Source organism: Camellia sinensis, chromosome 12 (genome assembly GCF_055761805.1).
Source record: "Camellia sinensis isolate YWXY chromosome 12, ASM5576180v1, whole genome shotgun sequence".
Lineage (NCBI taxonomy): Eukaryota > Viridiplantae > Streptophyta > Magnoliopsida > Ericales > Theaceae > Camellia > Camellia sinensis.
In genome coordinates this window covers 62,249,768-62,263,978 of record NC_138972.1, presented here as the reverse complement: position 1 = coordinate 62,263,978, position 14,211 = coordinate 62,249,768, and the positions used below count along the sequence as shown (strand labels likewise).

Sequence of the window (14,211 nt, the reverse complement as noted above, 5' to 3'; positions counted from 1 at the left end):
CCACCCTGTAAAATTATCAATCATTCCACAATCCATATTACTTCCAACCATCCAAAAATGAATAACTTTAAATGTATATATTCTATACAAACCAACTATTGTCCAAACTAAAATTATATTTCCATACAAAAATTCAACCCTCCATATACAAAAAATATATTTACTATCATGCGGTATGGCCATTTGGCATGGTACAAATTACCATCGTAGTCTATACCATGACAAAAGATGATCTATATGCCACGTCAGCAACTATCCATTGGATTACAAAAGTTATATGTATCAGTAATACTAATCTACACAAAAGTAAAGGACTACATAGTTAGCAGGATTACATAAAAGTATATAGACTATCCACAAGTCCACATTAAAAGCCATCTACAAAAAACAAAAACAAAATTGCACCCATTACAAAATATCAATTGATTCAAACATAAGAAAACAGTTGTAATAACATGCATTTAAGGTAGAACAATATATAAAAGTCTTTTTTTGAAATACAATCATATGTACATATCATGAAAGATTTATTCCAAACTTGATTTCAATTTACAAAAAAAAAAAAAACAATTTTTAGGAGCATACCTCTTCATAAAATAAATGCTTATTGCTAGAATGTTTTTGTTGTAAATTTATTTTAACTCTTCTTCATTTCCATTTTCCTAGTCAAAGTAAAATAAATGAGTAATCTACGGGGTTATCTCCATAACCATATCATGCTTTCTTAATACGTTCACCACCCAAATGACCACCGTATATGACGAAACAATGGCATCATTTACAATCAAAATGTTGAACATTTATTGGATGTCAAACTCTTCCTTTTTCGAATAAGTTTATGGCGTTTTCGGTAGTAACTCCCAACCTACTCGTGCTATTTACATTTTTTCTATTGTAATAGGTCCTATTTGTCATGGGGAAGCTGGCCATGACATTCCTATGGTGGTTTTGGGTTTTTTTTTTTTGCATTTTCGCCCCCTTAATGTCATTTTTCAGTTAAGTTTTAGGCGTTTTTAACTCTAACTCCCAACCTACGTGTGCTAATGACATTCCGACTATTGTAACAGGTCCTATATGTCACGGGGAAGCTGTCTGTGAGATCCATACAGTGGTTCTGGGGATGTTTCACTTTTTCGCACCCTTAATGCCCTTTTTCGATTAAGTTTATGGTATTTTCGGCTCTAACTCCCAGCCCACACGTGCTAATTACATTCTGTTAGTTGTCACAGGCCCTATTTGTCACGGTGAAGGTGGCCATGACATCCGTACGGTGGTTTGGGGGTTGTTTCGCATTTTCGCCCTCTCAATGCCCTTTTTTGGTTAAATTTAATGCATTTTTGGCTCTAACTCCCAACCTACGTGTGCTAATTACATTCCATCTATTGTCACAGGTCCTATATGTCACGGGAAAGCTAGCCATAACATCCATACGATGGTTCTGGAGTTGTTTCACATTTTGGCACCCTTAACACCTTTTTTCGGTTAAGTTTAAGGCATTTTCAGCTCTAACTGCCAACCTACATGTGCTAATTACATTCTGTTAGTTGTCACATGTCTTATTTGTCATGGGAAAGCTGGTCGTGACAACCGTACGGTGGTTCAGGGGCCGTTTCACAGTTTCACCCCCTTAATGACTTTTTTCGATTAAGTTTAATGCGTTTTCGACTCTAACTCTTAACCTACGCCTACTAATGACATTTCTTTTATTGTCATAGGTCCTACATGTCACGGGGAAGCTGGCCGTGACATTCATACAATGGTTCTAGGGCTATTTCACATTTTCGCACCCTTAATGCCCTTTTCCGGTTAAGTTTAAGGTGTTTTCGGCTCTAACTCCCAACCTACACGTGCTAATTACATTCCGTCTATTGCCACAGGTCCTATTTTTCATAGGAAAGTTGGCCATGACATTCTTACGGTGGTTCGGGGGCTGTTTTGCAGTTTTGAACCCTTAACACCCTTTTTCGGTTAAGTTTAATGCGTTTTCGGCTCTAACTCCCAACCTACACGTGCTAATTATATTCTATCTATTGTCACAGGTCCTATTTTTCATGGGAAAGCTGGTGGTGACATTCATACAGTGGTTCAGGGGCTGTTTCGTAGTTTCACTCCCTTAACGTCCTTTGTTGGTTAAGTTTGATGTGTTTTCGGCTCTAACTTCTAACCTACACGTGCTAATTACATCTCGTCTATTGTCATAGGTCCTACTTGTCACCGGGAAGTTGGCCATGACATCCGTGTGGTGGTTCGGGAGCTGTTTTGCAGTTTTGCCCCTTCACGCTTTTTTTTCGGTTAAGTTTAAGGCACGCTAATTAAGGTGTTTTGCCACAGTTCCTACGTGTTTTTTTTTGGGTTTATCATTTAACGGAATTCCATCATTGTGATAACATGGGAAATTTGCATCATTAAATATTCTCTCTGCTCCTCTCCTTTTTTACATAATTAATGATTTAGTTAACAAATTATTGTCACATTTCTTTTCTTCTCTTATTTGTATAATGTCAAAACAATTCCAAGTTCTCCAAAACAATATTGTCAATATGTGCAGTATTTTTGTAGAACTTTTACTATCATATGAATGAAATTCTTCTTACCAAATAGGACGATAAAGCAAGTGCAGCCATACTGCTTCTCACCTATGTTTTGTGCCATTTAAGCAATCGACACACGGACAACGAATGTCATCCTATGGGCCTAAATTCTTTGTAGCAAAGTCAATAAATGACTTAACACCTTGTTGATACTCTTTACTTTTCGACCTATCTTTTATCACCATCCAACTCTTGTCCATCTTTTGAACCCTATAAATCAAGTAAAGATTAATGTAGGAATGGACACCAAATAAACAAAAATACTCAACAATGGAATTGAGTGTTTTTTTATCATCATTCAACTGTTGTCCATCTTTATCTTTTAGTTTTCACTTATTTACAACGTATATTACAATTTGAAAACACATGCCTTAGGAATTGTATTCAAAAGTTAGGGCGAAACAACTAACTATTTGGACTATACAAGTAGAACATAAACAAGGAGGGCTAAAAAAGAATGAAAAAATTCACCAAGCACAACCATCGAGTAGAAGAAACAACCAAGCTATCATCAAAGGTAGAACCATAATCGATAAATATGAATTTTAAAACCAACACTTAACTGAAGAGCATGATTTTCAAAAGGTCAAATAAGGTAGCAAATTTCAATTTGCAGGCCAAATCAAATATTTACACAAGAAGAACGATGGCTTGATTGCAAATCTTAAAGGTTCCAATGGTATATTTACATTAATATAAGCAGATGTAGAATTTATGCTCTAATCATTTAGATATTTACCACACTTCAGTACTCTCACAAATTTACACACTCAAAAAATATCAATTGAACTTTTCACAACCAGCAAAATTTAGTCCAACCAACTATAACATGATAAGGTTTTGGATTTTCAGTTTTGAGCTTGAATTTGGGATTTATGTCTAGAAATCAAACCCTATAACAAGTGTGAGAAATCAACATAAAATCGTAGAGCAAGTGTGAGAAATCAACACAAAATGAACGCAAAATTTGGCATTTTGAGTTAAGAAATCAACCCTTAATTTCCTTTTCTGCTTTCTTTATGTTGGTAGAGTAAGGACCCAAACCCTGCATAAATCAAAACAATAGAGCCAATTTAATAGACACCCAACAAGCTACAAGCAATTGGTAATGCTCAATGAGCATCATTTCCATATATTTCCCTACTTAATTTCACACATTTCCTTACTTTTAAATGATTGATTCAAGTTGCCTTATCTTTCAGTTGGTGTTTTGTTGAGAAGCCAACTTGGATCCATTTTGTGCCCATGCAGTATGAGTTTTTCTCTTTTCATATGGAGTTCTTCTTTCTACATATTTTTCTCAAGATAGCAAATCAAGAGTTATTTCCCTCCTATCATATGGAGTTCTTCTTCCTACATATTTTTCTCAAACTACTCTTCCATTTTTCCTTATTGTTGTCATCATTACTAGATCTCTTTCATTTTCTTCATAGATATATTGAATCTGATCCCACTTTCTATTTCTCATTTCTAATTATACTACTAAGTTCGCGTATGTATTTCTTCCATATCCATAAAATGTATCAACCAAACAAGTTGACAATTTTAAGTAATTAGGTATCAACAATAGCAATGCTTAAGTCTAAAAAGTCACCAACAACAAGTTGAGAATTCAGGATCCGTTACAGAGGAACATATATTTTTCAAAGCCGGAAACAAGAGCTAATTTTTTTATGGCCTCAAACTGTTATACTCTCCACATTTCAAATCACAAAATTAAAAAATATATCTAGAAAGAAAAAGCAACAACCTCCATAGTTACCCCAAATGACTGAACCCATCTAAGATTCAATCTAAAAGACCAGATCAATTAACAAGATATTGTTAATACAATGAACAATTTGAACAAAACCTAAATGAGACTATTTTATGAATAAAATAAAATTAGGACACCATTTTGTTCCTCATAATCAAATGCAAAATATCAGTAGGCCATTTCATAAGTTTAGATTATTCATGAACACTCCAATAGAATTGGCCACTGGCAGAGGGTTGATGAGTAATTACAAGTTTCATAGAGAAGTTAATGAAATGAAAAATGAAAATGAAAAGAGAAACACTTATACTGCATGGGCACAAAATGGATCCAAGTTAGCTTGTCAAAGACAAAACACCAACTGAAAGACAAGGCAACTTGAATCAATCATTTGAATATGGGGAAACATTTGACAGCATAAAGGGAAACAAACAAGCCTTACTATTGATGGAAAAGATATAAAGATCCGAAGGCCTATTATTGAATAACAAACAGGTAACAACACAACACAAACATCTACCAAAAATTGAAATATTAATCACTGTGAAACAATTCGCCTCAAAATCTGTTGCTTTTGTATATTTCAGATGGCAACATTAGGGCAAACAAAAAAAGCCCTACTATTAATGGAAAAGCATATGAAGATCTGAATAAACAAGAAATACCACACAAAAATCTACAAAAAATTTGAATAATAATCACTCTGAAATAATAGGTACAATTTATTATGTATATTTCAGTACTTGAGAACAAATCCAAATAAAGCAATGACATCTAAATACAGATTTCATTCTCTCAATTTAGTTTTCTATGTAACCAAAAAAATGATAAGAAAATAACCGACATCGAGATATGAAGTGAAATTAGGGTTTCAAAAGGGGGGAGACTGTATATAAGTTTTAAGAAGAGCGATGTCGTCTTCATCGAGAGAACGGGGGAAGACGAGAGGACGATATAAGTTTTGAGATTGAAATACATATTTTGAGTAAGAAATCAACCCACAATTAAACAAAAAAAAAAAGTCATATAAAACCCTAGAGCAAGTGTGAGAAATGGGGAAATAGGGGAAGAGAGAGAGAGAGAGAGAGAGAGAGAGAAAAAAAAAGACTGAGAGTGATAGAGAGAGAGAAAAACACTTGTGATTTAGTGGTGGTGGTGATTTACAGCGGTGGTAATGTGCGACGGTGGCGAGCGACGGTGGCGAGCGCCGGTGGTGAGCGACAGTGGTGAGTGGGGGTGAGGTTTGGTAGTGTCAACAGAGAGCCAAAAGTGTTTGATACGGGACAGAGTGTATATCGTGTGTTTGTGTGTGTGTGTGTTGGGTCGGTGGACCCTGATAAGTACTGTTCACTTTTTGGGTACTTTCATAATTCTCATGTGCTTCCATGTAACCCTAATTCTATACTTATAAATAGATGAGGGGGCGCTCCTTTTAGGTTAAGAGAGAGTTGTATTTTTTTTATTATAGTGAAAAACCGCAGCAGCTGTGGATGTAGCCCTATTCTGGGGTGAACCGCATAAATCCTTGTGTTCTTATGTGTGTGATTTGTTTGATTCTCTTTTCTTCTTTGTTTGTTTTCATATCTTAGCGATCTTGGTTAGGAAAGGTCAATTTCCTAACAACTAGTATCAGAGCATTGCTTCGAGTGGGACCGATGGCTAAAGATGAAAAGGTTAGAATCGATAAATTCAATGGCACATATTTTGGATTTTGGAAGATGTAGATTGAAGACTATCTGTATAAAAAAAAAAAAAAAAAAAAAAAAAAAAAAAAAAAAAAAAAAACTGTATGAGCCCCTTTTAGGAATGAAACTAGAAAATATGAAGGATGATGAGTGGATTCTTCTTGATTGCTAAGTGCTAGGTGTTATTCAGCTAATGTTGTCTCGTAACGTTGCTTTTAACATAACGAAGGAGAAGACTACAACGGGTCTCATGGTGGCACTCTCAAACATATATGAAAAACCCTCTGCCTCAAATAAAGTTTATTTGATGCGTAGATTGTTTAATCGAAGGACGAGAAAAGGTACTTCGGTGGCTGAGCATTTGAACGAATTCAATATTATGGTAACACAATTAAGTTCTATATCTATCGAATTTGATGATGAGGTTAGGGCTTTGATTCTTCTATCTAGTTTGCCAGAAAGTTGGAATGGTACTGTAACGGTAGTAAGTAATTCTTCGGGAAAAGAAAAGTTAAATTACAATGATATTCGAGATTTAATTCTGAGTGAAGAAATTTGTAGGAGGGAATTAGGGGAAACATCAGGTTCTGCCCTGAATATAGAAGCCAGAGGAAGATCAGTAGGAAAAAACCCGAACTACAATAGATCAAAATCCAAACACAGAAGCAAGTCAAGAACTGGAAAGGGACGGAGTTGCTGGAACTGTAAAAAGATGGGACATCTAAAAAGAGGTTTCCCAACATTGATTAAAAGCAAAGGTGATCAAAATCAGAAGTCTGCTAATGCTGCAATGGAGGAAATTTATGATGCTTTGATCTTAAGTATTGACAGCCCTCTTGAATCTTAGATTTTAAATTTTGGGGCATCATTTCATTCTACTTCACAGAGGGAAATCAAGGACAATTACGTTGGTGGTGATTTCGGGAAGGTTTATTTGGCTGATGATGAACCTTTGAAGATTGTGGGTAAAGGGGATGTAACAATCAAGTTGCTAAACAGATCTGTTTAGAAGATACAGAATGTCAGACATGTGTCTGGTTTGAAAAGAAACTTGATTTCTGTTGGACAACTTGATGATGAAGATCATGTTCAAACCTTCATGGGTGGTTTATGGAAAATCACCAAAGAAGCCATGGTTGTTGCTCGTGGTAAAAAAGAAGGCACCCTTCACATGACTACAAATAATAGGGATGCAGTAGCAGTTGCTGGTGAGAAGGAAGACTCAAATCTTTGGCACCAAAGGCTTAGGCATATGAGTAAAAAAGGGATGAAGGTATTTGCATCTAAGGGGAAACTGTCAGATTTGAAATCGGTGGACATTGACTTTTGTGAGGATTGCGTCTTTGGCAAACAAAAGAGGGTCAGTTTTTCAAAGGATGCCAGGAAATTGAAGTTGGTTCATACAGATGTGTACGGACTTGCACCAGTTTCATCTCTTGGAGGATCATCATACTATGTTACCTTTATCGACAACTCAACGAGAAAGTTATGGGTTTATTTTCTAAAACATAAATCTGAAGTTTATACTACTTTTAAGAAGTGCAAAGCCTTGGTGGAGACTGAAATAGGTCTGAAAATTAAGTGCTTGAGATCAGATAATGGAGGGGAATATGAAGACAATGAGTTCAAGAAATATTGTGCAGAAAGTGGAATTAGAATGGAGAAAACTGTTCGAAAGACACGTCAACAAAATGGCGTTGCAGAACACATGAATAGAACTTTGAATGAACGTACTAGAAGTATGAGAATACAGGCCCGATTACCAAAGATGTTTTGGGCAGATGCAGTTAACACTGCACCATATCTGATTAACCGTGGTCCATCTGTTCCATTGGATAGAGAGTTACCAGAAAAAGCTTGAAGTGGTAAAGAGGTAAATCTTTCTTTTTTGAACGTATTTGGCTATGTTTCATATGTGCATATAGATTCTGCTGATAGAAGTAAACTTGATTCGAAATCTATTAAATATACTTTTATTTGGTATGGCATTGATCAATTTGGTTGTCAGTTTTAGGATAATAAAAATTGAAAAATAATCAAAAGTAGAGATGTCATATTTAATGAGAAAGTAATGTATAAAGATAGGGATAAGTCTGCATGTGAATCTAAATCTGTTACTTGTCATGAGCATGTTGAGTTAGAGGAGATTAGTGAGAATGATTTGAATAGTAGGATTCAGAATAATCCTGAAAATCTTATTCCACAACTGAACCACATACTCCTAGTCCTAAGTTGAGACAGTCAGAAAGAGAATCTAAACCTACACAGCGTTGGTCTCTATCTTTACATTATTTGTTGTTGTCTGATGGTGGTAAACCGGAAAGTTATGATGAGGCTTTGCAGGTTAATGATTCAATTAAGTTGGAATCAACTATGCAGGATGAAATGGATTCACTCATGGCAAACTAGACATGGGAGTTGACTGGATTACTAGTGGGTAAGAAAGCTTTGCACAACAAGTGGGTTTACAAGGTCAAACAGGAACATGATAAGAGTAAACGCTACAAGACCAGATTAGTTGCAGAGGGATTTCAGCAAAAGGAAAGGGTTGACTACACTGAAATTTTCTCTCTAGTTGTGAAGTTGACCACTATCAGATTGGTGATGGGAATTGTGGCTGCTGAGGATTTGTATCTTGAGCAGATGTGTATGAAGATGGCTTTTTTCCATGGTGATTTGGAGGAGGAAATTTGCATGAAGCAACCACAAGGGTTCTTGGCACGTAGCAAAGAGGAGTTTGTATGCAAACTTCAAAAAAGCTTGTATGGTTTGAAACAGGCCCCCAAGGCAGTGGTATAAAAAGTTTGATGGGTTTATGTGTAGCAACAGTTGTAACGCCATCAAAATAATATATAATCCCATCATCTAACAGTTCTATATACATGATAGATAAATCACATTTCCATACCTACATCAGAGTTAATATTACACAAGGGGTATTTCATATAAGTTCCAAACTGTTTACAACATAATAAAGTGTCCTACGGGCTTACATCTTTCCAAGTACTAACTTAGTTACAAAAAAAAGAGTACTAACTCTTTTCATATAAAGCCCTACGCTTGAATTTATATTTAACATCAAATGAATCCACAAAATGGAGTCTCCAACTCCTAAACCTTCCAAGCTAAGACCTTAGAGGCGGCATGTCACCTGTACCTAAAAATGGTGTCCCAAGAAGGGTGAGCCAAAGCCCAGTAGAGATATGCTAAACCAAATATGAGAAATAACTAAAACGTTAGCATTCGACAAATGGTTAACATTTGTAAACCAACTTACACCTTTTTCACAGGCCAACAACAATTACATCCCTATCTCAATCCACTTCCATTCATTTACCCAAATCAATTCATAGACATGGTTCATTATCTATCCTAACAATTTAAATGAGACTACAACTCATTTCATTAATACTTCAATTATCAACAATTTAAAATGAGACTAAAACTCATATTATCAATACTTCAATCATTAACGTTATTCAAAAGTATTAAGATTTCGGAACTTTCACCCTGAACACTCTAGCCAACTTAATTGTCAATGGAGTCCATCCCCTATCTCCTCCCAAACAAAGAATACATATACATTGTATTTAAACACATTATCATATACAATGATCAATTATAGCACATATTCAATGTGTTAATCCAACCGCCAGATTCAATGACATAATTCAGTTGATTAGTTTCAATTTACCTAATCATCATGCAGTTCTACAACAATCATAACTATCCTCCACCGATAGCCCAAAACAATTATTAATAAACAGGTAAATAAATCTATCAATAGATAAATTATTACATCTTCCATAAGTGAGTGATTTATCAATCTAACTACACCATTCAATTACATTTCCACCCAATTTCATCATTTCCAATCCAATTATATATTCCCATAATTAATTTCATTATTTTGACAAACAATTCATTTAATCCCAATTAGGCATTTTTCCCTCTTTCTCAAATAACAACCCCGAGGCTCAATTTCATCAATTATACACAAATAACCCCATATTCACAATAGAGTCCAAAATCGAGAAACCTCTCTTTTATAATTTCAAATCAACCCTAACTTTTCCAAAACTCCCAAACACCACCATCTATACGAAATAACCAACATTTATGTCAAAACTCATAGAAAGGAGTAGATTATCCCTACCTCAAGCCAAGAAGCTTTCAAATTTTTCGGCAACAGAAATTAATTTTTTCTTGGAGCCAAATGACGCCTTTTCGGCCCTCTACGTTTTGATCCTAAGCACTTCAATTTACAACCTCAGCAGAACCTTCCTCTTCTTTTGTCATTATGCTTCCTTGTCGGCAAAGGAATATTTGGGTCCAAAATTCCACCACCAATCAAGGTCCCGTTCTGAAAATTGAAGGGATAGACTTGCTTTTCAAATTTGTGATCTCAATCACTCTTCCAAGCAATGTTCTTCCTGTTGACCTTCAACTCCTCTGTCCCATGAGAAAAGCTATACGTATCATTGAACAAACTCCATGCAATTAAACCACAAGGGACAATTGGGAGATCACTGTTGGACTCTTCCAATTTACAAGAACCTGTGCCATTTTACTTTAATCCATATAAGAGCAGATGATCACTTCTACTTTTGACATACCGTCGGTGGTTTTGGTAGTAGTTATCGAGCTGGTAGTAGATGTAAATTAGGGCCTTCATGTATTTGGGAACCTTCAAGAACCGAGAACAATTTTTTTTTGGAATTGAGCTATCTTTAATATGTGCCACCTTATTGCTTGTAAATGGCTCTGGTACACAATCAGCATCATATCTGTCCACAATTTCCACAACACTGTGTGACGCGTGAAGAGAAACAAGACCAACAGGAATAAAAATGACACCCATCCAAAAAATGTCGTAATGACCCATGCTAGAGTTAGGACAGGTTTACAAGCTGGGAGACTTTGTTGGGTAAATTGATATATAGCGTTTGATTGACGAGCTGGAATTGATGAGTTTCTATACGAACTGCTGAGCTACTTCCTCCATCCATATCTATCAAATTCAAGTCTTGGACACACAATCCTTCAGGGCCACTGATCTTGTAATCACATTGGGGGAGATCCATAAGGCCGAAAAATGTATGTACCAGAACTATGTGGATTGAAGTGGTGTTCCTGGCAACACTTTCTTGTTGAATGGGAATGTTTCAGCCATGTGTGTTTAATGGCCAACAAAATATATATATATATATATATATAAAACATCCACATGCTGCCCTTTTTTTTTTCGGTGCCACCAACTCAACATCATGATGTTGTTGAGCAATTTCTAAAGCATCAGCTAAGTGGTGGGTCCTATTTCTTTTTCTTTTTCTTTTTTGGTCATTACAACCTACCCTCCTTAAAGAAATTTCATCCTCAAAATTAAACTTAAGTAATGTAATACATTCTACAGTCACCCACATACTCACTCAGATACTTACCATTGCATCAGCAAAATTCTTTGACCTCTACCTGAGCCACCAACTAGTACACCAGTAACGAACCAAATCATGACTTGCACCACAATTGATCATATAAACTCTTACTAGTATAAACCATTAAGTGATTCTTCTATCCACATCGATAACCTATAGCAACGAAATAGGATCTAATCCCTTAAGTATAACACAAATTTTGACAAAACGGCTCCTCAAAATACCAAGACACCATACCTTATTAGTGATAATCCAACTTCAACGAACTATCTCCATCGCCTAATGCACATTGTATCCCAAGGCCAAAATAACTATCACTGCTCCGAGACCTTGACAAAACGAAATAATAATTCTTCAAAAGCACTAACCACCAACTCAAATAGTGACCCTCAACCATCACAAAACAGACAATACCCTACTAACACTATTCTACATCACACTAATTTTACGATAACCCACGAGATCAAACCCAAAGTAAACAATTCTTACTATACTAACTCACTTATTGACAAGTATTAATACTGCTCTTTAGGCCAGTTAACTGAATAATCAACCTCTCACTCTAGAAGTATACAAAACCAATCACAGTAAGACACATATAAAGATTAACACTGAAACACTACTACAAAAATAGTTAAAGATCACACTTTGATAAAAAAAAAAAAAATCTCACTTTTATTGAAAGTGTGATAAAAAAAAATTAGATTGATATTTTAATCACATTTAATTTGATTTAGTGTGATAATATTTATTTTTTATGTCACTTTTCAATTAAGTGTGATTATATATATATATATTTTATCACACCTTCTAATTAAAGTGTGATTATATATACACTATTACTTTTTAATCACACTTTTTAAATAAGTGTGATTATAAATATATTTTTTAATCACATATTCTAATTAAAGTGTGATTATTTATATATTTTTTAATCACACCTTCTAATTAAAGTGTGATTATATATACGTTACTACATTTTAATCACAATTTTTAAATGAGTGTGATTATATATATATATTTTTTAATCACACATTCTAATTAAAGTGTGATTATTTATATATTTTTTAATCACACCTTCTAATTAAAGTGTGATTATATATACGTTACTACATTTTAATCACACTTTTTAAATGAGTGTGATTATATATATATATATTTTTTAATCACACATTCTAATTAAAGTGTGATTATTTATATATTTTTTAATCACACCTTCTAATTAAAATGTGATTATATATACATTACTACTTTTTAATCACACTTTTTAAATTAGTGTGATTATATATATATATATATATATTTTAATCACACATTCTGATTAAAGTGTGATTATTTATATATTTTTTAATCACACCTTCTAATTAAAGTGTGATTATATATACATTACTACTTTTTAATCACACTTTTTAAATTAGTGTGATTATATATATATTTTTTAATTAAAGTGTGATTATTTATATATTTTTTAATCACACCTTCTAATTAAAGTGTGATTATATATACATTATTACTTTTTAATCATACTTTTTAAATAAGTATGATTATATATATATATATATTTTTTTTAATCACACTCCCCAAATATGTGTGTTTGCATAAAATATTCCAATTTGATTTGTATATAAAATATACAATTCCCATTTTGTTTTAAAAAAAAAAAAGCCCCAATACCAAAACACAAATTTAAAAAAAAAAATTTCAAAATACATTTAACTCTTTGGCTACTTCTAATCAAAAGAAAAGTATAAGGTTAGGGTTCATCACAAGGCACGAGAGAGAGAGAGAGAGAGAGAGAGAGAGAGAGAGAGAGAGAGAGAGAGAGAGAGAGAGAGAGAGAGAGAGAGAGAGAGAGAGAGAGAGAGAGAGAGAGAGAGAGAGAGAGATGGAGTGCGTTCAATACTGTTGGGGGCAGAGTGTTTCTTACGGTCGCCGTTTTCGGAGACCTCTCTCTTATCACCCTAAACCAACACTACAAGAAAAGTGGGCTTATGAGACGGAACTTTTTGCGACGGCACAACTTGGCGTCGCAAAAAATGTGACTTTTGGAGACGGCACAACTTCCCGTCTCAAAAAATGTGACTTTTTGAGACGGCACAACTTGTCGTCGCAAAAAAAATGTGACTTTTTGATACGGCACAACTTGCCGTCGCAAAAAAATAGAGTATTTGCGACGGCAGAAATTGCTGTCACAAAAAAAAAAATAGAGTATTTGCGACGATACCAGCTGCAGTTGCAAAAAAAAAAAAAAGGAGAGTTTTTTGCGATTGTAATACGTACCGTTGCAAAAAAAAAAAAAAAGTTAAAATATATATATATATATATTGTGGCTTTGAGACGACTTCATATATATATAGTCATAAAATGGTTTAAATAAATGCAACGGTATTTTTCTGTTACAAAAAAAAATAAAAATAAATAAAAAAGACGTTGCCTTACTCTTTTGAACATTTCTCTTTTCACCTATTTTTTCATCTTTCTATCTCTCTTCTCTTTCTCTCTCTCACTCATAACTCTTCTCTGTCTGTCTGTCTCTCTCTCTCTCTATGTGTCTCTGTCTCTCTTATCTCTCTCTCTCTCACTCATCACTCTTCTTTGTCTGTCTGTCTCTTTCTTTCTCTCTATGTCTTTGTCTCTCTTCTCTTTCTCTCTCTCACTCATCACTCTTCTCTGTCTGTCTGTCTCTGTCTCTCTCTCTCTCTGTGTCTCTCGTCCATCTTTCTTCTCTTTATCTCTCTTCTCTC

General features: G+C 34.5%; 1 pseudogene; it reads right to left on the bottom strand.

Moving 5' to 3' along the window:
- Positions 1 to 10,287: 10,287 nt before the first annotated feature.
- Positions 10,288 to 11,074, bottom strand: LOC145804531 (putative ALA-interacting subunit 2 pseudogene; annotated as a pseudogene).
- Between the last annotated feature and the right edge of the window lie 3,137 nt (positions 11,075 to 14,211).